Source organism: Pan troglodytes, chromosome 12 (assembly GCF_028858775.2).
Source record: "Pan troglodytes isolate AG18354 chromosome 12, NHGRI_mPanTro3-v2.0_pri, whole genome shotgun sequence".
NCBI classification, from domain to species: Eukaryota; Metazoa; Chordata; class Mammalia; order Primates; family Hominidae; genus Pan; species Pan troglodytes.
This window is the reverse complement of record NC_072410.2, coordinates 45,020,359-45,045,998: the sequence shown is the minus strand read 5'-3', so window position 1 is coordinate 45,045,998 and position 25,640 is coordinate 45,020,359. Positions and strand designations below refer to the sequence as shown.

Sequence of the window (25,640 nt, the reverse complement as noted above, 5' to 3'; positions counted from 1 at the left end):
TAAAAATGGGAAAAAAACCTATCCCTAAAATAAAGCTATTATAAGAGATGGCTCTCAAAAAATAAGACTGTGCCCTTAAGCCTTTTTGAAACATCTCTCAGTAATTGTTTTCTACCGGATAATGAGAGCCAGCCAAGCAGGATAGATGAAAAGAACGTCTTTTTCTCTTCACTGAAACCTATTGTTTCAAATGGCCCCAAGTTATGTGTGATTAAGTTCAGAGAGACTCTGATGGACAGAGCACAAGACAAGTATATAAAAGACTAGATATTTTAGGCTTAGAAACTATTTCTAAATATCATTGCCCCAGAATTATTCAGAATCCAATAGACAGAAACCTACTAAAGTTTTGAAGAGATTATATTGCCCCAAGTACTAGTTTGCTTGAGCAATCCTATGGTTGTTAGACCCCTGAAATAACCTCAGCGAGATCCTCAAACTGACTAGTAGATTGCAAGTTGGAAAATGTGATTCCACGAAGGTTATATTCTTTTAATGCCTCCTTCAGATGGGCCAGAGAAGATAATGTAAAATGAAAAACTTTGCACTAGGTTAAGGTTGACTACATAGCACTCAGAAAGCATAATCAGTGGTATGAAGGTGGGCTATCCAAGGAACTTAGAACATATTCTACTGGAGTATGGGACTCCTAGCAATTTCTTCATTACAAGACTTGGTCATTTTATTCAATGGTGACAGTGACGTGTTTCTCATTCTCCTTGATGGAAAATTGAATTGCAATTATTCTGCTCCTACTCAACTACTGTATATTGAATATGTATTTAATTTATGGACATCCTCATTAAGAGGGAATTATATATAGACATACAGGGAACAGTATATAACTCAGAGATCCAAAACTTTAGATTGTAAGTGATAATCTGTTTGTACATTGGATGATATCTCTTAGGGTATGATTGAGTGTATTCTTTGCATGGGAACAAATATATACACAAATGTTTGGCTGTAATGAAGTGCGGGTCTGGGGGTTCACATTTTGTATAAAAATATACATTTGGCTTGACAATACCCAACCAGAAAAGCAAAATACATTGCCTAGTCTCTGTTTTATGAAAGTATTGCCATGTGACCAATTGCTTATTAGACTGACTACACAAGTAGACAATGGCCTGCCAATATATGACAATAGAACTCTGAAGCACCAAATCTGCATTTGAGAAGCTGAACCACAAAATCTGGAGCAATTGTCTGAGAACTATCAGGACTGGGTCATCAATTGTTCGCTTGCATAATTTTGCCCCTGAATCCAACTCAGGGCCAATCAAAGAAAACCAAATATGGTTTTCAAATAAATCACATGAGACACTCAATTCTAGTTAGCCTGGCTCCAACCAAACAAATCACATAAGACACTCACTTCTGGTTAGCCTGGCTCCAACTTTCCTATAGCAAAAAACATACAAACTGATTATATCTGAATCCTCTCCATTTTTTTTTAACTGTAAAGTTTTCTCATCTACCTGCCTTTGACTCTGTGCCAAATGCAGGCATCAGTGGCTGACTCCCTTGCAAACTCTAAATATATAGTTTGTGTTTTGTTCTCCTTTGGGTTATCTTTGTTTATTTACACATCAGGTCAATAGGAAATGTCAAATACAATTCTGATAGGTGCCTAAAATAAATGTGTATGGTTCCTAAAATAAATAGGTTTAGTTTTTTTCCTCCTTTATGCTACTCATTGAATTTGGGCATAAGCTAGAGTAGTCATATTCAACCCTCCGAGGTTGAGGGTAGCAGGTGTGACTGCCTTTGCTGCCTTTGTTAAAGAGAAACATTATACCAACTCGAACTTTACAGGCGACAAAATAAATACCTATTTAAGATATTGAAAATTTGGAGATATTTGTAATAATATTGTAAACTGACAATAACAGAATTTTTTAAAAAACCCATTATTTGAAATTGAATATTAATAGCATAAAATAATTCATCTTTTTAAATGATACCACTCAATGAATATTGACATATGTGTACAGTTGTTTAACCATAACCAAATTCAAAACATAAAACATTTCATCACCTCAAATATTTTCACTACGCCTCTTTACAGTTAATCACCTTCCATCTCCCAGACAGTATCAAATACCAATCTGTTTTCTGGCCTTTGTATAGTTTTGCCATTCTTTAAATGTCATATAAATAAAATAATAAAGTATTTAGTCTTTTGTATCTGGGTTGATTCACTTAGCATGATGCTTTTGAGATTCATGTTATGTTATTGCATGCAAAACGATGTGAAAATAAAGGGAAAGCCATGGATAATCAGTAAACAGTGGCACTAATTCCAGAAAAAAGTGAATAAGAGTCCTATAGCCACAGCTGATCTACAGATCGTAGAGTTCCCTGGAAGACAGTCTGCAGGGTAAAAAAAGATAGCAATGGATAGAACAAATCATCAATATTAAATGAACAGTCGATAATTAATGAAGATGAACATTAACAAATATTATAAACCATTATTTAGAGATACAGGTTTATTCACCAGTTTCAATAAAATTAAAAATACCTCTCAATGTTTGTGTGGAGGATGACTGCAGTGACCAAGCTGAGATCTTGGAACAACTTTTTCTTTTCTAATAATTTTTTGTGTGTGCATTTTTATTCTAAAAATAGACTAATAATAATAATAACAAATAATTTGGCAAAGAATTGTAGATATAATGAATAAGAAAAAGCTGAGAAAATGAATAAATAAAGATAAAAATAAGAGCATAGAGAATTCTGGGAAAATGTGGAGTAGGATATACCAGGAATCCATCTCTCAACTCAGACAAACAATTACACTGGCAGGATTGTCTGATGTGACTATTTTTGAACTTTGGAATCTATTGAAGGCATTCAATGTCCAGAAGGAGGCTTGGACAGTAAATTGTGGCTAATTTTGGTCAATTTTAGTTTTAGCTTGGCAACAGCCACCCATCCTCCGCCTCCCACCCCTATGGTAGGCAACTATGCACATATTCCTGGAGCATTATACATGCATCTTGTGGGATCAAAAGTGAGTAATAAGGACACTGTTCTCCAAATGTCAGCCATCAGTGTTTTGCTCACTGATTTCTGCTTCTAGTCCTGGAGGGGCAGAAACAGTAGGAGTCAGTCATTGCTGTTGTACCTCTTCACATTGTTGCAAGCCACTCCCTCTGAAGCCGAAATAACTTCCACGGGATTTAAAGGACCAGTGCCTTTTCACCTTCCTCATTTTTCTCTTTTTCCTCTTTTGGGAGGCAGGCATTAAAGAGTAGGACATACAAAAGCAATCACATATATAGGGAAAATTAGAAAGTCACAGTGCAAAGGCACAGGATCAGAAAATACTTGAAAAAAAAATGTTAAGATTACATGTGAGCCAAGAGAGCTGTCTTTAAAAAAGAAAAAAAAAAGAGACATAGAGAGAATGAAAAGGAATTAATGCTCTGGAAATTGGAAGAGAGCACATGATGTTGTCTCAACTGAAATCAAGGCACAAGGGAGATCAATGGGTGAGAGTCAAAGAAATTTTCAAATTTGAAGGAAAATAGAGTAGAAAAATCTATGCCTGTTGTCTGCTTATTTAGGCCACTAATTAACAGGTCTTGAAACCACTTGTATCAAAAAGGGTAAAAACTCAGCTGTTACCATTAGTAGATGCCCACTTTCACCAGCACTTCACTTGCTCATTCCTCTAATGGCATTCTTTCACCACAGCACATAATCACAGAAAATGACTGAGGAGAGGGCTTCTTAACAGAAATTTAAGGGAATGGAAAAAGCATTTCTGACATTAAGACAACAAGCAGAACCTAGTACTTGAAGGAATGCAGCAAGGACAGTTCTACTCTAGGCCAAGCATTAAGAATCACAGAGAATGATTAGGCCTCATGGCTTTCAATGCAGAGGAGAGCTCTGAAAGTGGGTATTCTTTCAGTTCTAGTCTTGGAAAATTTTCAGTTGTAGAACAGAAAAAGTATTGATTGTAAGGATTCACACTAGAAATTGTAGAAAAGAAAATGTATCTTGGTGATCAGGTTCAGTTTGTTGATCTAGTTGGACGTGTTGAGCCCAGATTTGTTAATCAAGTCCTGATTCTTTTCTCACTACTTGAAAAATTCTAGGCTAATAACTTCTTTCTGTGCTTCAGTTTTGTCTTAGGCTGCTTGGATAAAAATAAGGACTAGATTAGCAAAATTAACAACAATAATGTTATATACAAATATATATCTATTTTATATATTCATTCATCATGTGTTAAGCACTGTTTATAACTTATTTTATTTATAAAATTGGGGAGTTTTAAGCCCTTGCAGCTCTTTAATACTGATTTTATGATGTAAAACTGAAGATTTGAAAAGTGGTGGCACGAAGAGTTGACTGAAGACTGAATACTTTTGAGATAAGTATCCTAGCCCTAGCCTCACCCTATCCTAGTTTTGAGATAACCATCCTAGGTTGTTGCAATTAAGTTCCTCCAATACAACTATACTCCATTTGGCAGATTCAGATGCCTTCAGGATCCAAGGGGGCTAAAATAAAAATGTGTGGGGTAAATGAGTATAATACTATAGGAATTTAGAAAGCAGTGCCTGGTCACATCTGGTCTATAAACATTCTGATTCAGATAAATTTCAATCAAAATGGTAATTAGGCAAAAATAAAGCCTCACACTGTAATTGGACTATAGGCATCAAATATTTTTATTATATATATATAATTAACGTAAATATATATGCTTATTAGTTAATTTTCTGAATCTCTCTAATGCTTTCTCTTGATGGCCCATTTAGACTCCCTTTTATCCTGCTGGTGCACCCATCCTCTAGACCCCGTGGGTGCTGCATACTAGCAGCTAACAGCTGCCCTTCTTCAAAAAATCATTCTTGGGCAATTACGACCTATAGTACACAGCCAGTTATTGATTAATTAACTTGGGAGTAGAAAGGGAGTCTTTTTGACTCAAAGAGAAGACTAACTCCATGAATATAAGTCATGCTCCAGAGTTTCACCACACAAGCAGGCTGAGGGAAGTGTACATGCTTACTTAGCTTTCACCTTTCCCCTTTTCTTTGGAGAACTGCTTTAATGAATCACTTGATTAGAATTCATATCTCAGGCTCTTGTAGTTTTTCTGACTTCAGACAACCTCATATTTTCCTCACAGAACATATCTTTCTATTATGGAGGTTAAGAACCTACAGTGAAATATACCTACAAGTAAAACAAAGCTAAATAAAACATATTATCTGCATACTGACTTACTAAAAACCAACCTTAGAAGTGAAAAAACAGTTATTTATCATAATAGGTTATGCCAACATTGAAAGGATAACTTTACCTTTCCTTCCTATTTTGAAGACAAGTTCCAAATATCACAGGAGTATGATACGCTATCTTGGTCTGAACTTGAGCTTGAGATTCTCCCAAAAATGAAGTGTTTAATTAATCTTTCTACAAAATGGAGTAACCTATACAAGACATCAACAATCATAAGAGAAAGTATGGAGGAATAAAAATGTATGTAAATGTGAAGGTACGAAAAGAATACCAAAGTCAGGAGAACATTACGTTAGTGAAGATTCTGATTCTTATAATTGACTTTTAATTCACCTGTAATTCTCTTCAGAGTGCTTCAAACTACATTGATTTTTACTAAACATAAATAACTATTTTACTGACAGTTCTCATTTCTGAGGCAAGTGCCGGAGTCCCTGCCACATTTTGAATAATGGTTTATTGCTAGAGAAAAGATTAGGTGGCAAATCGATTTCTCAGTGCACTTACTAAAATTTTAAATTCACTCATAGTGATATACCCCACAGTAGAATCTGCACAAAATAATTTGGCTTTTTTAGAAACAGAGTTTATAAAGCATTGCAAAATTCAAGAACCTATAGAATATACAATACCAAGAGTGAAGACTAATGTAAAATATGGACTTTGGGTGATGATGTGTCAACTTAGACTCATTAGTTGTAACAAATGTACCACTCTAGTGGGAGATATTGATAATGGATGAGGTTATGCATTTGTGGGGAAAGATAGTATATGGGAAATCTCTGTACCTTCTGCTCAATATTGCTGTGAACCTAAAACTGTCTAAAAAATGTCTATTAAAAAAGAAATATCTTGATGGCATCCACAGGAAGAGAATAGAAAATATGCTCTAACAGAAAAAAAAGTCCATCTACTAAAATACAGCATCTGAACAAGACAGATCTTCAAATGTCTTACACCTCAAGATAATATATTTTTCCAAAGAAATGATAACAGAATAAATTGTATTAAGAACTCTATCCACAGAGGACACAGCAGGCAATTTGCCATAGGCTCTTACTTCCACAGCTATACAGTGATTTTCTTTCTTTTACCCTCTAGTCTGAAAAAAAAAACCCTTAACTTTTCACTGTATCGTGGTAATATACATTTTTTATATCCATCTTAGTAGAGAGAAAACCCCTATATATGAACTCCTTCTTGATGCAGCAATAGAACTCAAGCTAGCATAAAGATCGATGTGTTCCGTACTTGGTTATGAAGCTGTCAGTAGAGTCCCCATTGTTGATTCATGATTTTGATACTTTATTACACACTGGTCTTTTCATTGAATTTCAGCATTAGGACAGTTATTGTTTGTAGTGGAAGTTTGCCCTGAAGAGTGGAGAAGTAAAAGAAAAGGCATTGCTATAGATCAACAATGATCCAGTGGCAATCTAATGAAAATTTATTTTCCATTACATGTTTGGGTATTAAATTATACTTGTACACAGCAAATTATTCAGCTTGAAGAAAAACAAAATCACATTGGTAAAAGAAAAAAATGTTAATTATTTCAAAATAAATGCTTTATATTAATTGTTTCAAGAATTATTCACAATGTCTCAAGTTGTTCTTGTCTTATCTAAAAAACACAGAGGCCGGGCGCGGTGGCTCACACCTGTAATCCCAGCACTTTGGGAGGCCGAAGAAGGTGGATCACGAGGTCAGGAGATCAAGACCATCCTGGCTAACACGGTGAAATCCGTGTCTACTAAAAATACAAAAAATTAGCCAAGCGTGGTGGCGGGCACCTATAGTCCCGTCTACTCAGGAGGCTGAGGCAGGAGAATGGCATGAACCCGGGAGGCAGAGCTTGCAGTGAGCCGAGATGGAGCCACTGCACCCCAGCCTGGGGGACAGAGCGAGACTCTGTCTCAAAAACAAAACAAAACAAAACAAAAAACAAACAAACAAACAAACAAAAAAACGTGGAACGGTTTCTTCAGTGACTCTCAGGCAGTGGAAAGGGCTAACTGCATATACTGTGGCCTTCAGCTGTCCCTAGAAAAAGAAGCTTCAGACCTTCCCTCTAAAAGGGCTGATGTCCCTTGTGGTGGAGCATAATAATGAAGTTAACATAGGTAAGAATTCGGTTTTTTGGGCCTCCTAGACAAATGTATGTCACCAATACTTCTGAAATTTTTTGACACAATCCATGAGCGTAATGGCCATGTTTAACAACTGATGCTTCTAAAAACAACAACAAAGCCTTGATTTATAGTGCCTGCCAGTATCTGTGGTGTAAATATTTCCAACAATATCTATTTCAAGTTAATGGCATGATATCAATGAACATTGGGAAAATGATGTGAAGTATCACACCATTGTATTTATAAATATACTAAAACAACAGAATAATAACCTCAAGAGTATAGTTAATAGTGAAATAAATTAAGCTAATTAAAAAGTGATGAATTTGAGTATTTTAAGCATTTATCTCTTTAAAAGGATTTACGAAATGTACATTATGCAATTTAATTTTTTAAACTGGCTGTGTTTAACAACCACTTTCAAAAACTTTTCTGAAAATTTAAAAATTGGTTCTCATGAGCCATTTGAAGCTGGATCCAAAATATCATTAAATATAACCACACCTTTGTGTGTGTGTGTGTGTGTGTGTGTGTGCGTCTTAATTGGAGTTGTTCTATTATAATCAAAATGTAGTAGTCAGCCTTATATCTAAGGTCTGTAAATGTCAACTACTTTAGTGATAATCTGTTGGCCAAGATAAAGAAATGGACCATTACAAATAATATTTGCTTTGGGAGCCTTGCTTAAGAGTTTTGGGGACTTGTTCTTAAGACTTGGAACACTAAATTTCCACCTGAAACAAAATTTAGGATTCTCGAGTAGGCATGACATAGCTGTCATTAGTCAAAATAATGCTCTTAATTCTTATATAGCCCTTCTGTCCCAAATTCCTAGCTGGCATTCTACCTTGGGGTCCTGTGGGAAAAGTCTTAGCAAGAATCTCGTTTACCCCAATCAAATTTTGGCTGTGAAACAAGATCCGCCTTTCTTGATCCCTTTCCAATTCTTGAATTCCCTATTCTGGATTCAAATACCCTGGGAAGGAGAGGGTTTCCTAAATAGATGGAATGTTCTTCTCCATAAAGATAACACATACAGACGATAAACAAATGAAAAGAATTTTGACAGCGCCTTCCTTCTTTCCTTCCTTCCCTCCCTCCCTCCCTCTCTCTCTTTCTTTTTCTCTTTTCCTTTCTTTCTTCCTTCCTTCCTTCTTTCTCTTTCTTCTTTCTTTCTTTCTTTCTCCTCTCTCTCATTCTTTTCTCTTTTATAACTGAAGACTTCATTATAAAGTGTAATCGCTCTAGTGTTCTCTGTAACCTGAATGTGTACTATGAAGTTAGATTTAGGGGAGGAACATTGCATAAAAATCAAACTCTGAAAAACATAATCTTCATTTTAGATATAGAAAGGTGGAGATCAGAAAAATGAAATAATTTGTCTTAGGTTAAACAAAATATAAGTGCCAATATTTGAATCCAGATATGCCCAGTTCTAAAACTCATTTTCCCACCAACTCCCCTTAGCTTAGTTTAGAATTAAACCTCAATATTAAATGAGCACTGGACTCAGGAGTTTAACTATTCTTGTTTGCAACATCAGTCCCTAAACACTCCTTTGTTTCAAAGAGTCTTAATCTAATCTCAAAGAAAGAAATGGCAGTCACTTTCAAGGGTGAAACACTATGAAAGAAGACTACTAACATGGAATTATGGTAATTGTAAATAAAAGTAATTAAAATTAATTTATTGACAAAAATTAGGCAATTGGCCACTGATTTACAATAATATTACTTTTATTCTCATTATCCAATGCAATCAAAATTAGATAAAATATATATGGAATCATGGTCTCAGACACTGTTTTCAAAAAGTTTTAGAACATGGTTGACAGTGAAAAGCACACTTTATGTCATCACAGAGTACTTGCACGTGTGTGTGTGTGTGTGCATGTACATACACATTGAGATGTTCAAACAAAAGATTTGCAAAGCAATATTGATCTTTGTTGGATGAAATTTCATTTTTGCAATTTTACCTCTTTTACCTAATTTATTTGAAAATGCTCTTCTTAGCTGCTAAATTGTTTCCTTACCTATGAAGGTTACAAACTATGGATTAAAAATCATGTAAAATGAAAACTTATATAAGGTACACAACACTCAATTGTTCTGGCAGCATTTTCCACCACATTTTAAAAATCAACCTTAAATAAATGAGGCCTGTAATTTTGAGTATATCATTTAACCAAATAGCATAAAGAGGGATTAGAACATTCTAAGTTGCCTAGTGTTATTCTCTAGTTGTTGCTTCATTCTCTCCTTAAGGTCCAAACATAATATTGTGTGCTTATACCCTTACTACGGCATTCACCATAGGTGCATCTTGTTTTGAATAGCTTTTATTTGTATGCAGTTTTTCCTTTGATTGAGGAGAAATATTTTTCTCTGAAGCTTCCATTCTTTCATCCTTACTATGACTCTGGAGTCACATAGGACCCTTCTTTTCAAGTATTTGAGGAAATATTTCTTGTGCCATTTTATGGACCTCTTCCAAAACATAAACACCCCAGTTAAATAATACCTTGCACATGTCATAGCTTTGGGTGTCTTCACTGTCTCCCAGCTCTCTATTTGGAATTCACTCTGATTTATTTATGTCCCAATTAAAGCACTTTGCAAAGAATGCAACACAATTCCTAGGAGTTGTTTCTCACTCGCGCTAATTCTCTCTTAAGAACCAAAACATTTAATCATAGATTCTTTACATATCCTCTTTAGCCCCATTTTTACTTTTGACAAATTTATTATGGACCATAAAATTCAGGCTTCAACTATGAATTTAGAATTGTTTTTGTTTTTTTTCTAATATTGCATATATAAAAGAATTCCTGGCTAGTCATGGTTGATAAACAGACCATGTTATCCAACATTCATTCTTTCTCCAAAACACATGTCTCAACAGAAGCTATTACGGGCCCACTTAAATTGTCTTTTGTAGTCTTTAAAGTTGAAACTAAAACTAGTAATGTAAAGCAGAATCTTCTACTGTTTATTGAATTTTTTTACTATAAGTGAAGATCCAGACTAATGACCTCCTATTCTCGCATCTTTACATATATATTCTTTAAATGACAGCAACTCTCATCCACTTAACAATCCAAGCTTTGGATGGGAAAGCATTTGGAGAAAATGGGCCTGTTAGGGCTAGATAGTGGGATAGTGTCTGTTTTCTTATATATTAAATCAGAAAGAGGTCTATTAAATGTTTGCTTTGAATGTGTTAATTAAGAAGCATGTAGGCAATTTGAAAATTATAAATTGTTTTTAAAAGTTAAGACGGTGTGCAGCCATGTGAAAGACAAAATCATGTCCTTTGCAACAATGAGGAGGCAGCTGAAGACCATTATCCTCAGCAAATTAACACAGGAACAGAGAGTCAAATACCACATGTTCTCACTTATAAGCGGAAGCTAAACATCAGGTACTCATGGACATAAAAATGGCAACAGTAAACACTGACGACTACTAGAAAGAGAAGGGAGAGCAGGAGGGGCCAAGGGTTGAAAAACTAACTACTGGGTATTATGTTTACTACCTGGCCGATGGAATCATTCGTACCTCAAACCTCAGCATCATGCAATATACTCATTTGACAAACTTGCACATGTACCCCCCCTTAACCTAGAAGAAAATTTGAAATTATTTTAAAAAAACATTAAGACAGTCATATAATTAAGTACTCACAAGAGAAGAAATTGAGCTGGACACCTATCCCTGTGCTGCTTAATCCTTCTGAAAGAAGTAAAATAAGCAATATTATATTCCATAAAGAAAATTTTTATATGCTACTATTAAAAATATATCCTTGGTAGTTCTTTAATTTTGTGATCTTTCTTGTCTGCATGATGATTCTTAACCTTCTTAACCTTTATATGTCTATATTGTTCAACACTACTTTTCAAACTCCATCAAAATTCAAGGCAATCATTTGATAAATGTTTTATAAAATGCATTTAATTTATACTGCTTTGACTGGGCACAGTGGCTCACACCTGTAATCCCAGCATTTTGGGAGGCCAAAGAGGGCAGATTACTTGAGCTCAGGAGTTCGATACAAACTTGGGCAACATGGTGAAACCCCGTCATAGACCCAATAAAGTTAATTCTTCTCTAAGAATAATTTCATTAACCAGGACAGAAAAAAGTCTCCACCAGAATTTAGGTATGTAAAATATATCCAGTGCATTATACCTAGTATGGTACTGGACACATGGTGGATAACTCAACTAAATATTAGGATTATATACAGAAACGTTTTACCCAAATTAATAATTTGGAAGATACATAAACTTCTCACACAATGTTCTATTAATAATTCTTATACCAGCTGATTGGACACATATTTTAAGACGTGATGCTTTGAATGTCTCCAGTGACATCAATTTCCAAAAAAGTGTTTCTGAGTGTGTCCCGGTCACTTCAAGTTTATTGCAGTTAAATTCAACTGAAGTGTCTCTGCTTCTAATCTGGGAAAGCCTTGATCATGTGCCATATCTCTAGGCCAACAGTTGGAGTTTGGGTACCCTTTTTTGGCCACCTCAGTAGTCTACATATTGGTAAACAAGAAAACAACAGTTTGGGTGGGGGATTACAATGTTTATGACACATGATTTTTGAGGCTTACAGGAAAAAAAATATACATTTTATTTCTATTTTTGACTTTAATATCACTGATTGCCAAATAGCTAAAGAAATGTATGTGGTTTCTGACACTTTCTAATACCCCATTTCTAGAATCTGTTCCCTTCAAGCGACCCTGTAATTGTGCATTTTGTTTTGCTGTAACAGAATACCTGAGACTGGGTAGTTGATAAAGAAAAGAGGTTTATTTTGGCTCACAGTTCTGCAGACTGTATAAAAAGCATGACCTCAGCATCTGCTTCTAGTCAGGGCCTCAGGAATCTTCTAATCATAGCAGAAGACAAAGGGGGAGCTGGTGTGTCACATGGCAAGAAAGGGAGCAGGAGAGCAAGTGAGGCTGTCCCAGACTCTTTTTAACAACCAGAGCTCATGCATACTCATTGCTGTGGGGAAGGCACCAAGCCATTCAAGAAAGATCCATCTCCATGACCTAAACACCTCCCACCAGGCCCAACCTCCAGCACTGGGGATTACATTTCAACATGAGATTTGGAGGGGACAAATATCCAAACTATATTTGATCCTCTTTTTTGACCATCATATACCAATCTGTTCTGACCCTGTGTACCACTACAAAATGCACCACTACCAAACTCTGTCTTGTTCGTGAGGCCATCTTATCCAAAGCACTTTGGACTCGGAAGCTGAAATCTGCATGGTGATTTGTCAACTTCTCCATCCATTGTCTAGTTTTGCTTTCATAAAGACAATATAAATTACAACTCAAAAATATTAAGCCTTTAAGTAAAATTTACAAAATTACATTATTGTTAACAAAGAACAGATGAAATGCATAACCTAGCTGTAACCAAGCTCTACAACTATGGGTCCTGCTTAGGAAAGAAATTCTTTCTTTAAAAAATGAATTGGCTACAGTTTCCAAGCAGCAGATGAGTAGGTTTGAATCTAATTTTCGGCTACTGCTGAGTTTAATCTCATGATATCTTAATTTACCTCTTCACTCTCTCCTTCCATTATGTCTTTCAGATTCACCATGACAACTGCTTTTCTATTCACTTCTTCTCTAGTTTCTTCTACCTCATAATTTGGAAACCTTTCTGCTTTGCACAAAAATGTTCTCATCCTCCAGAGGAAAGGTTAGGTATTTAATCTTATGAATTCCTTTGATTCCTAGAAGTGCCATCAGGACTTTATTCCCAGAAACTATTATTTTTTCAAAAGTTTCTTAATGTTAGAAACAAAAAGCTATTTATTTATGTAGGATGTCCTGGATAGGAGCTAGGCATAAAGGATCAAACACAGCTGTGGCATATTAAACATGGCCTCAAATACACTGACAATCATCCTACTGAGAGGTGAGGTTTAATGCCCCTTTCCTTGATTTGGGCTGGCCTTAGAGACATGCTTGACCAGTGTAATGTGGCAGTAATGTTACTTTGAGATTTCAAGGTTGAGTCATATAAAGGTTTACAGCTCCTGGCTGAGTTTCTAGAAACACTTGCTCTTGGTTCCTTCAGCTACCATGTAAGAAGGACAGCAACCCTACTGTAGAGATCATGTCAGGGTTCCAGAGACTGAATGGAGAAAAAGAAGGGCCCAACTGAGCCCAGTCTTCCATCTGTCCCTACTAAACTGCCATACATATGAGTGAAGCCATCTTGGACCATCCAGACCGCAAGCTAAACACCATTCAGTGACCCCTACCAATGCTGTGTTGGAACAAAAAGATTCCCCTGAGATCTATACCCTAATTCTTCGCCACAAAATAATGAAATAAAATAATATGTTTGTTGGTTAAGGCCACAAAGTTTTGGAGACACTTGTAAAGCCATAGCTAACTGGAACATAATTCAACATCTAATGCATTTACAAACTCATTGTTCAGATGGACAATGACAGTAGTAAAATTGCTATCACAGCACTTATTCCTATAACCATGATGCAGTTTATATTTTGCATTTAATGATACAAAATATTGTGGGGTTTGAAACAAATTATCTTGAAGTATGCAAATGACTATGATTTAAGTTAAAGACCATATTATATTCATTCCATTCTATTTTACAATCACTGTGATTTTTTGAAACCTGTTTTAAAATCAATAAGAAGCTATTTTGAAATCAAATTAAGTGTGGTAGATCAGGAATGAGGGAAAAGTATCTTTAGAATGAAAGTAACACTATTCAAAAACTTCTAAATCTCCTTAAGGAACAAATATGGTGTGTGTGTATTTGTTATATGTGTAATGAATATATTTATTTATTTGTTGACTTTGTGAGTTAATTTGAAGCCAAAACTCAGTGTCAATCTCACTAATTCTTAGCTTTTCTAGACTTGCAAAAAAATCACTTTCTTTACTTTTATGTTTTATTACTGTGTCTGCCGGTTAAACAGAATCTGCTGGCACATATTCTAAGTCTCTGACTGTTAGACTGTTAGGCAGCAGAAATGATGATGAGAGAACAGCAGTCAGTGCCTAGGCAACCCTCTTTCATCCTGAGGACATCGCTGATGCTTCTTTTTGTTTTTCTTTTGTTTTGAATACACATACACCTACATAAATACTTGTCTGTCATTGTACTCTACTGTGAAAAATGCCTTAATTCAATCATCAGAACCTGTATGAAATCTGGCAAAGAGAATAAAGGAAGAGTACTTGTGCTAAATGTGCTTGGTACAAATCAAAAGTAAATTGTAAATGGGGATGACAGCATTGTAGCAAAGAAACGTTAATGCCTTTTCATTCCATCATCTACAGCTTTACTCTCCCTTTCCACCATTTTTACCACTTGTGTACTTAGAAGTCCCCCAAAACAAAACCAAACAAACCATGTTTTGCAGAACAGTGCAGCTCTAATTTTACATATATACTTTTTACTTAATAAAATAAAAAGTTCTAAATAAATATAAAATATCATATTATTTTACCTTAAAAAATTTACCTTAAAATTTCTGACTATGATTCCTGTGGCATTAGAAAACATCCTTGGCATGGGTTTTCCACAAAAATGTATTCAGTCCTTTTATATTAACTTTTAAAAAGTCGATTATTTGACTCCTAAATACGAAAAATAAAAGACCTTTTAAAACATAAGCCATTTAAAAAATTCAAATATTATAAAAATAGAAGACATAGTTATTAGATAGAAGTTTAAATAAAAACAGGTCTATGATTTCTAATCCCCTAATGAATCAGTTGGATTCTAAAGCAAAGATCAGGTATATCTGCACAAAAGAAATAAAATTATGACTTCTCTGCAAAGGAGATCGGAATAGTTGTCCCTAGTGTAGTTGATTTCATTTTCTAATGACAATATCTGTAAAGAGATTAGGAATATAAAATAATCTTTGCAACAACTCATCAAACCACCCCCAAATTATAATTTATTAGCAAGCACTTGAAAGAAACTCCATACTCAAAATATACCAATTAAGAAGAAGCTGTTCTGTAAACATCTTATAAAGCAGATCACTGGTAAAAGTGAGAATTACTTCTATCTCCGGCACTGCCTATATACACATTGAAGAATCCAGGAAACCTGGTACAGCACTACTAAGGAAACAGCTTCTGAGCCTCTTGAATGAGGAGCCAGAATCTGATAGCCTTCTGCCTGTATCACAACTAGCATATATGATCTCTTGCTTCAAGAGATAGTGTCTCCTCAAACTCACAGATTTAAAGAACCCAAAGGTACTGTTTTGGAAGCTCTGGGAGGAGCAAGCATAGTAAAGTACATGGTTTTGATTACTATTTTTGAAACATTTGATTTATTCAGAGTATTAAAATAACAACAACAAAACAGGCAGTGGAAGTATAGAACTTTCCATTTCTGGAAAATAGAGGGTCACTAGGAGAAAACTATTCGAAAACTGAAAATTAACCTGAGGATTGTGATCATTAAGTTGCTGCTTTGCAAGGTAAGATCAAGATAACAGTAGAAGATTAATTTAAAGAATTAAAACAACAACCATAACAAATTATATTTTAGGGTCATGGGAACGAACACTGCAGAACCAGAAAAAGAAACACTTCTGGAAAGATACAGAAGAATATGTCTTGGAAAATAATCTTCTAAAAGATGACACAGAAATTTTACAGACTGCATTTGTTTATTTTGTGACAAAAGAATAGACGCAGTGAAAAATCTAAATGGCTCACCTGTGTTATAGCACAGGTAAAATATTTTTTAAAGGAATATTGATCTAGATGATATGAAAACACAAGTGAGCAACCACTGAAGAAAATAGAAAATAAGAAATTATATTTTTAAATTAGCAGTTATTGAAGGAAATAGTTGGTTAGAGATGAAGAAATCATAAATAGAAGAAATGGATGAAAGAATAAAGTCTCTAGCATGACAAACTTAGATTTTCAGATTGAAAAGTTTGAGTGTCAGATATACTAACTTAAAAAAAATTCACTTGTATCTTGCTGGAATTTATGAATTCATATGATAAAGAAAAATATATAAGAGAGGAGAGTTTATAAAAAAGAATTATGTATAAAAGAAAAAAAAAATACCAACATAGGACTCAACTTCTCATCCGCAATACTAAAAGTTAGACATAAGTGGGATTTACAGACCTAAGAAAAATAGCGGACTATATATTCTGAAAATTTCTCCAGCTACAGAACACCTGAAAATGCTTGATAAAATATAACAGTCTCTCTCTTTTCACACAAACACACAGACTTAAGTCTTAAGAAAATAAGAGAAAATTAGTCAGTACAAACTTGGGATAAAACTAGAGCTGCCCAGAAGATATTTGCTGACAAAACTCCTTAGGCCGACAATAGCTAGGGAGATGAAAGTGACATTCCTAAGGACATTGCAATGCCTTCAGAACGCTACATTTAAAAAATGAGAGTAGAGGCAAAATGGTAGGCAATATAAAATAATGAAGAAATGAAAACAAATTTATAAACCCCATAGAATATAGAGAAGAGAGATAGCCGTGACACAGTGTGCATAATAGCTACCTCAGAAGAAGAGAAATATAAATTAAAACGGGGAATATCTGAAGACATAGTGACACTTTTTTCCGAATTAAAAACCAATGGAAAATTACAGATTGAATGTGCTCATAGAATTACAAATAGGAGGGATAAGGCAAAATTCGACCTATATACATTGTATTATTGTAAAAGACTACAGCAGACAAATTTAATTCCAAGTTTAAAGAGACAATATACATCAACTACAGAAGAACAATATCCAGATTTATAAAAGAATTTTGAACACTATGCTAGATGTAAAAAAATAATAAAATGATAGTTTTAAAGTATTCAAGAAATGCACATTATTCTGCAGTTCTATATTTAGTCAAATCACCATTCAAATGTTATCGTATACCCCAAATATGCACAAACATTCAAGCCCTCAGAGTCTTTACCACACAAAGACCCACATTAAAAAATTAGGATAAGATACTCAAAGATTAAAAGCATAAAATAATCCAGGATACAGTCAAAGTTTTGGGTGGGGAATAAAGCTAAACTCTGGTAAGTTTATTTTTGTTAAAAAGAAAGAAGAGAAATGGAGCGGGGGTGGGAGCTAGTAAAAGGATATTCAGATAATGAGAGATTGGGGAGGGGCGTTAAAATATGCCCAATAATTTTAGTCCAACTAAAATATTGTACTACCTAAAAGCCTGGCGTTAGACTTCCCTTCAGTGTTGTCATTAATTATCATTGAGTCATTCTCCTTAATTTCTCAAGAATTTGTTTCTGGATCACTGTCTTTCTAATATGACTCCTACCTTTATTCTCAGTGGTTTTGATAATACACATGGGTGATCCTCCCAACACTCTAGTCTCTCATTTCCTTCAACTCTCCTTAAATGGTGGTGTCCATCAATCACTTTCGACCATATGTTCTCAAGGTCATATCATAGAATTTTCATTCTCCAGTTACTATAATCCTTCCACAAATTTCATTTGGTGCATCTCACTCATGTCCACAAACCCATATATATTTTTCTCACACCTTCTACTGTCTTAACAAAATCCTTTTCCCACTAACACCATCGATCTATTTATCTCACTACCTTTTCACCATCCTGATTCTTTTCTATATACTGAACTGAACTTCCATAGTCCAGCACCATAATCACTTCCATGAAAACACCCTCCATTTCACCACTCTCAGATTGGCTCATGCATCATCATGCTCACTTCCTAAAATCACAACTCTGATTAAATATAATTCAGCCTACTCCACACCCACACCCATGTAACTGAATGTGGCTATGGGAAAAAAAAGTCATATTGACATTCCCACTTTAACTCATGACCACGATCATGAAGTGGTCTCTAAATGTACACTATACCATATTTTTCTAACCATATATTTTATCATTTCCCTAGATAATTATTTTACCTTTCCATATCTTAAAATCCTATAATACATGTTCTCCATGCTTACTCTCAGCTGATGAACTTTTCTTACTTTACTGAAAAAAAATGAAATAATCAGAAGAAAACTTCCACAAACTCCCACAACTTCATTTACGAACCCTCCACCATCTGTACCCAAATTATCTACCTTCCCACCTGTTACTATAGTGAACCATCTGTGCTCTATATGAAGCCAATATCTCCACTTATATACTAGATCTCATCCCTTCTCAGTAACTTAAAGAAGTGGCTCCAAAGATTCTTTCCTCTCTCATACTTTGTTAGTTTTTCCTCTTTATTATATAATTTCCATCAAAATAGAACTATGCTATTTTTCCAATTTTATACAGTATTAATATGGCAATATTTTTCTACCTTTCTACCAGGTTATGTTCCACTTCTATGCTCCTGTCTACAGGAAAACTTTTAAGGATAAATGTCTTTACTCATTGTTTCTAATACTTGTATTCTCATTTTCTCCTAAACCCATTCAAATTAGGCTTTTCTTCCACCATTCCAGTGTTCATACCCAGGTCATCCATAACCTTTCAATTACTACATTAAATGGCTAATTTTAAGTAGTCTTATTTGAACCATTGGTAAAATGTTATCATGCTTTCCTCATTTTTATATCTGATTTCTAATATGCCACACTCATGTGGTTGTGTTTCTACCTTACTTATTTTTTCTTCTTAAACAACTTTTCTTCTTTGTCAATGTTAAGGATTCTGTCTCAAGATTCACTCCCATGATTCAGTCCTTGATTCTCTTCTCTGATTTAACTACATTAACTCCTTCTGTGATCTCTAAAAACTACCTAAATTCTGGTCACTCCCTAATTTACACTGAAAGCTCATGTTTATTTTCTAACCCTAGATTCATACCCAACTTTCTTCTCAACATCTCCAGTTGGAAACCTAACAAACATTGCCATTTCAAATCCAAGTTGAACTTTTTGTTTTTGCCTCTCAAATTTATTCCATGCATGATCTTCTTATCTGAGCTTATGACAACACATATTCTAACTGTCCTATCTTAATATCTGATCATTTTTCATCACATAACAAATCCACTATTCCAGGAAATACTGGTTCATCTACCCTCACAATATAATCATATTATTTCTTAGACATTGAATTAACATCTTGGTACTTCCCACACATCGTCATCTCTCAGGTAATGTTTATTTTTGCAATAAATTCCTGTTTGCTTATCTCTAACAATTTCCTCTTCAGTCCATACCTAAAAATAACAGAATGATCCTTTTAACATGTAAACCTGATTTTGCTTTTCCTTCATTTAAAATCATCTAATGGTTCTGCATCTTGCTCAAGTTAAAAGACAAAATACACACAGTAGCACACAAGGACTTGTGCAAGACTCCACTGCCCTTATTTTCTTAGAGCTTACATTTTACTACTCCCCATTACATGCTCACTACTCACACACTTTGTCTCTGTTTCTTTTCAAACACACTATGCACCATCTTGTCTATAGACCTGCATATTTCCCCAGTCTAGTAAAATTTTACTCCAGATATCATCATGGAAAATTTCCTAGCCTCCTTAAATCTTTGCTAAAATGTTACCTCCTCAATGGGCTTATTCTGATCAACATATTTTACACCGCATTCTATGAGTTCTACATCCCTGTATTATTTTGCATAACTCTGATCATTCTAATATTTTATGATTCAGTTATTAATGATGATTATTGTTTGTGTCTGTTTTATGCATTGACATTTCTAAGTAAAATTATTGTGCCTGGAATTTGGTAGGCTTTCAAGACATATTTATTAAATGAATGAATAAATATAAGATTGAAAATAAAAAGATGGAAAACAATTATACCAGCTGAAAAAGAACTGAAATTCAATCCAAGATGAACACACAGGAAAAAATATATATTATGATAAATTGTCAGGACAAAAAAATAGAAAAACTGTAGATCACACACACACAATGGAAACTGATTCTATTGATTGTGAATTTCAGCTGCAGATATTTTTATGATAGAAAATTATCATTCTATTTCTTTTTCCCAAGGTCCCTAATATTTGAGATAGATATCTCATCTTCCAAAGTCCTTTCAGTATTGTTTCTTAGATTTTATCTATCAATGTTCTTACCTTTATTCTTATCAAACTGAGCAATATGAATAATTTCAATCCCTCATTCTATTTTTTGAAAGCATTTATCTCCTTCTAACCTACTAAACAAATTAAATATTGTGCTAAATATCATTTTCCCTCTCCCTTATCTAAAATGTAGGTTTCATGAGGGTAGGTAATTTTGTACCTATTGTATTCCATCGCCCTTTTTTTTTTTTTTTTTTTTTTTTTTTTTTTTGAGCTGGAATCTCACTCTGTCACCTAGGCTGGAGTGAAATGGTGTGGTCTTGGCTCACTGCAACCTTCGGCTCCCAGGTTCAAGCAATTCTCCTGCCTCAGACTCCTGGGTAGTTGAGACTACAGGTGCATGACACCATGCCCAGCTAATTTTTGTATTTTCAGTAGAGACAGGGTTTCACTATGTTGGCCAGACTGGTCTTGTACTCCTGACCTTGTGATCTGCCCATCTCAGCCCCCATAGACATTTAATTGTGCCAGGCACATAGTAGGTGCTGAATAAAAATATGCTGACTAAGTAAATTATGTATTATATTTCCAGTTATTGAACCTTGAATTTCTAGGATATTTCATTCTTTGAGGATGATAACTTATTTTGTTAATGTGCTGTTTAATAACATTTACTTACATACTTTGCTATTTAAAAATCAATATTCTTATAAATTATGGGTCTATTGCTTTCATTCACAGCACTGTCATTATTAGAATGTTGTATTATAACTATTAATAATACTGAATGTTTTGAGAACTTCTTTCTATGCTCTGATTAATTTTAAGTTTAGGAACTTGTTTCCGTGCATGAAACTTTTAGTGGCTTAATAATTCAAACTTAGGATATTTCATCACAAACATTTTAGCGCTCATACATTTGCTAATGGCCTCACAACATGAAACTTAGAAAACATAGTTTTCACTTGTATAATAAGATCTAAACTTAATTATCAAATTGAATTCAGCTGATTATATGGAGTTAAAATATTGTATATTAATAAGCATGATTTATTTTGATATGATTTAATAACAACAAAATGAATTAAGTATATAATACCAGTGTAAACCAAAAATAAAATTCTAAGCTGCCCAGACATTGGAAAGGCCCTCTTTTCTCCTCAAAGGGCATTCCAAAGTTAACTTGAAAAACTAGTTCAGGACATAATGGCAAAGGGGAGCTGGACATGCCTTATTATAACCTCCTCTCATTTAGAATTACTGATAGAACGGACTCTTTAAGTCTGATAAAAAAAATATTTACAATCTATTCTCTGAAGTCAGCTACCTGGATGCTTCATCTGCATGATAAAACCTTGGTCTCCACAACCCCTTTATCTTAACACAGACATTCCTTTCTATTGAATCTAAGTCTTTAGGCAGTTACTTGACTCTTTCAACCAACTGCCAATGAGAAAATCTTTGAATCTACTTATGACCTGAAATCCCCCCACTTCCAGTTGTCCTGCGTTTCCAGACCAAACCAAGGTACACCTTACATGTATTGATTGATGTCTTTTGTCTCCCTAAAATGTATAAAACTAGGCTGTACTTGCCCCAGTCACCTAGGGCACATGTTCTCAGGGTCTCTGAAGGGCTGTGTCATGGGTCATGGGTCATTCATATTTGGCTTAGAATAAATATCTTCAAATATTTTACAGAGTATGACTCTTCTCATCAACACTCTTTTTCTATTTCTTGAATAGAAAAACATTTTTTATGAAGAAACTAGACACATAATTTATTTTTATTACAAAACACCTGAACTTAGGAGTTATTGAATCTAAAGTATTTTTGTGTGTGTTTGTGTGTAGGTATGATATATATATATGTATGTGTGGGTGACTACATTTGTAGCTACATTTGAAAACAATGAGGAAATATGCATAGTTTCTTTTATTCTAGCATTGAAACTAGATTAAGGGCAAAGTGTAAAGTCATCTGCTAAATCACATGTAATGAACTGGGGCCTGGTAACAGGAATGAGTGTGGCATGATGAAAGAGCATGAGGAAAGTCAATGAGTCCAGGGCACAGTGAGATAATGTGAGGGTTGTATAAGATTTTAAAGGTAAGTTGGGATCAGATTATACAGGGCCTTGGAGACCATGACAAACCCTTCTACTGTTTCTTCCAGTGTTATTTATCATTTCAATTACAAATTATTTTTTCATATAATTAACAAACAAAATAGGTGTACAGTAACACATATTTAAAATATATACTCACTGTTAGTTTTACCTTGAGATTTCCTAGGTAAGTATAAATACTTACTAAAATTTTATAATATATTGACTTATAATATCACTCTTACATCAAAGCAAAATGAAATACTTTTCTAGAACTTAGCTACATTCAAGTAATAATAAACTTGCTGCATATCAAAAGAGGCAGTTCTCAAGAACAGATTATTTTTACTAAAATATTATTCAAATTCAAATTTTATTTTTATTCCAAAAATTCTATATATTTTATAATTTTGAATAAGTTTTAAGCAATTAAATACCAGGTGACGTAGTAAATGATATGCTATCCCTTGTTTCAATTGTGCTTATAGTAAACCATTAACATATAGAAGTAAAATTTTATAATGGTACACATTTTGTATTGCTTAGTCCCTTGTATGACTAAGGAAAATCTTTAGGAAAAGATGGAAGGTAGTGAATACAAAATAAATGTAGTGTCTATGATCCAGGAAGACGAATTAAATCTCAATTGTAAAATGCTCATTATTTACATGTCAAATAATATGTTTCTCCAGAAAACTCTAATTAATTAAAACTTTATAATTTAAACACGATCTATCGAACATATATTTGCCTTACATGTAAAAGCAAGGTGAAATATAAAATGTCGTAATCTTTTTATATTTTTTAAGCATGCAGATAAATAAATTTATATCTCACTTCTAATGTGCTAACAGCAGAGATTTATAATATCAGGAAAGTGAGATCTAATTCAATTCCTTTCCCAAAATACGTAGAGATGAATCATGAGTCAAGACAATATAGAAAATGTACAAATAATATAATTTTTAAACTTATATTTCAAAATTCTATATTCTAAAAATGCCAAATTATCTAAGAAATAAAAATAATTACAATTTTTATGTTTCCAAAATGAGCCATCTGTCTTTCCGGGTAGTTTTTGGATTTAAAAGTATTCCTTTCTCCCCAGTGAAATGTTGTGGCATTCCTTCTTTTAACATCAATAAAGAAAAATTTTAATAATGATATTAAAAGATTAAATTTTAATATGGATATCCTATTTGAGAACTAAGATTTATTTCATTTCATGTATCTCACAACTTCCAATAAAAATACTGCTCTTGACTCTAGCAAGAGAAAAAAGCACAAAAAACTAAATTTTTTCTATAGTAAAATATATTGGAAGAAACTAGCAATAACTTATAGTATGTCTTAAGTTGCAAAGTTGAAGTGTATATGTGCTGTCTCTTCTTTAAAATTTTTTTAGCAAAGATTGTGATTATACAAACACATTTTATTAACAGCTCTTTACAATGAACAATGCTTAAGTGTCCTGAGCAAATGAGTATCTAATTTATTTTTAACAATAATCAGGAATTCTGAATTATTTCACACAGTTCAATTATGATATTATTGAATCAAATATTCATCATAGATTTAACTTTTAATCTAGTTCTATAGCCCTATTTTCAAATAAGGCATCTCCACTTGGATACATCATTAAAATAATAAAACTTGGTGTGACAAAACATGAATATATTACCTTAATGTCCCCTTCCCCAAGCTTACGTCTTCTCACTATTATGGAAAATAAGACCATAGACTCAGAATTCAAAATATTTTATGGATAATTTTAATCATTTTTTTTAAACCTGCATTGCAGAAAGGAAAAATACTTCTCACTATTTGGGAGTTGGGAGTATCACACCCCTTACATAAAATTAAAGGCTGTCTTTTGCCCAGAGCACCACTCAAGACCATTTTTGAAAGAGAGTTGGTGAGCATCATGGGAAGAAGGCTTCATGACAGCCAGGTTGGGTGGAGTTTAATGTGTGTAGGAGGTGAGAGGAGACTCCCTGGCATTCAGGCAGAGAGATGCATGTGATATCCTGGAGGGAAGATGTCTTTGCAATAGTAAGTTAAGGAACTTCTCAAAAGCTCTTTAAAAGACATACTGATAACAAACTTTTGGGAAGGGTTGCAGTTTTTCAGCATAAAACCTTCAGAAAACATTTATTCCCATAAAAGGATTATTTCCTCAATACCACTGCCTGTCAATGTAGCCATTACTAAGGCTGCCTGTATCTTTCTCTTTCTTTTTTACTTTTCATAACCAAACTTCTGCTTTTTCCTTAATAAAACCGTATAGCATTGAGAATGTGTTAATTTTTTCCTTGTTTCTCTATCTTCAAGTCAACCAGGAATAAGCTTTTAATTGCACAGTTTTGTCCTGCTAAATCCCTTTAAATATACAGGATTTATATACACATAGATAGATAGATAGCCCTTAAAAATATGTGTACACCTGAATCTCTGAAATTATAAAATCCAAATTATATAGGCTTTTAAGTTTTGTATAAACAAAATTGCCAAATTCAAATTGAAGCGTGTATGATATTTAATGTGTGGTGTTTTCAACATGTTGTTAATATATGTATTTTAATTTTACCAAGATAATTTCTTCTTGTCACTTGCTGAAAGCTTCAAATCTAAGTATAGTAATTATGTTTTATGTGTTGAGATCACAGACTTCTCATCAACCCCATTTAAACTGTAACCCCCATCTTCATCAGCACACACCAAACAAAACAACTTCTTTGTTAAATATGTGTCTGATAATGTATTTTCTCAGTTTTTGGGAGTGAGTGAGAGAAGAAAAGGGAGGGAGAGGAAGGGAGAAAATGAAGGTAGGAGGAGGTAATATATGAATCTGCTTCCTTTGTCCCTCCATCCTAGGGTGGTAGCGATTCCTGCTCTTGTCAACAGTTTAATTATACTTTGAATTAAACACAGTGGTGCAGCCTCCTGCTGGCTATCTGAGTGGGTTCCTAGGGCAGCTGTCTTCTGGCTGGTTTGATAAAGGAGACTATGGAAGGCAGGAAAAAGAGAGAGGGTATTCTTTATTTTTCTCTGCCTT

At 34.1% G+C, this 25,640-nt stretch overlaps 1 long non-coding RNA gene across 1 annotated transcript in view; it reads right to left on the bottom strand.

The window, feature by feature from the left end:
• Window positions 1-11,084: 11,084 nt before the first annotated feature.
• Window positions 11,085-25,640, bottom strand: part of LOC129143149 (uncharacterized) — a 38,766-nt gene continuing 24,210 nt past the window's right edge. Inside the window, exons 2-3 of the long non-coding RNA XR_008546288.2 lie at window positions 14,947-15,062; window positions 11,085-11,134 (exon numbers count right to left, since the gene is read on the bottom strand). This is a non-coding gene — a long non-coding RNA (uncharacterized LOC129143149). The remainder of the gene's footprint in view (window positions 11,135-14,946; window positions 15,063-25,640) is intronic.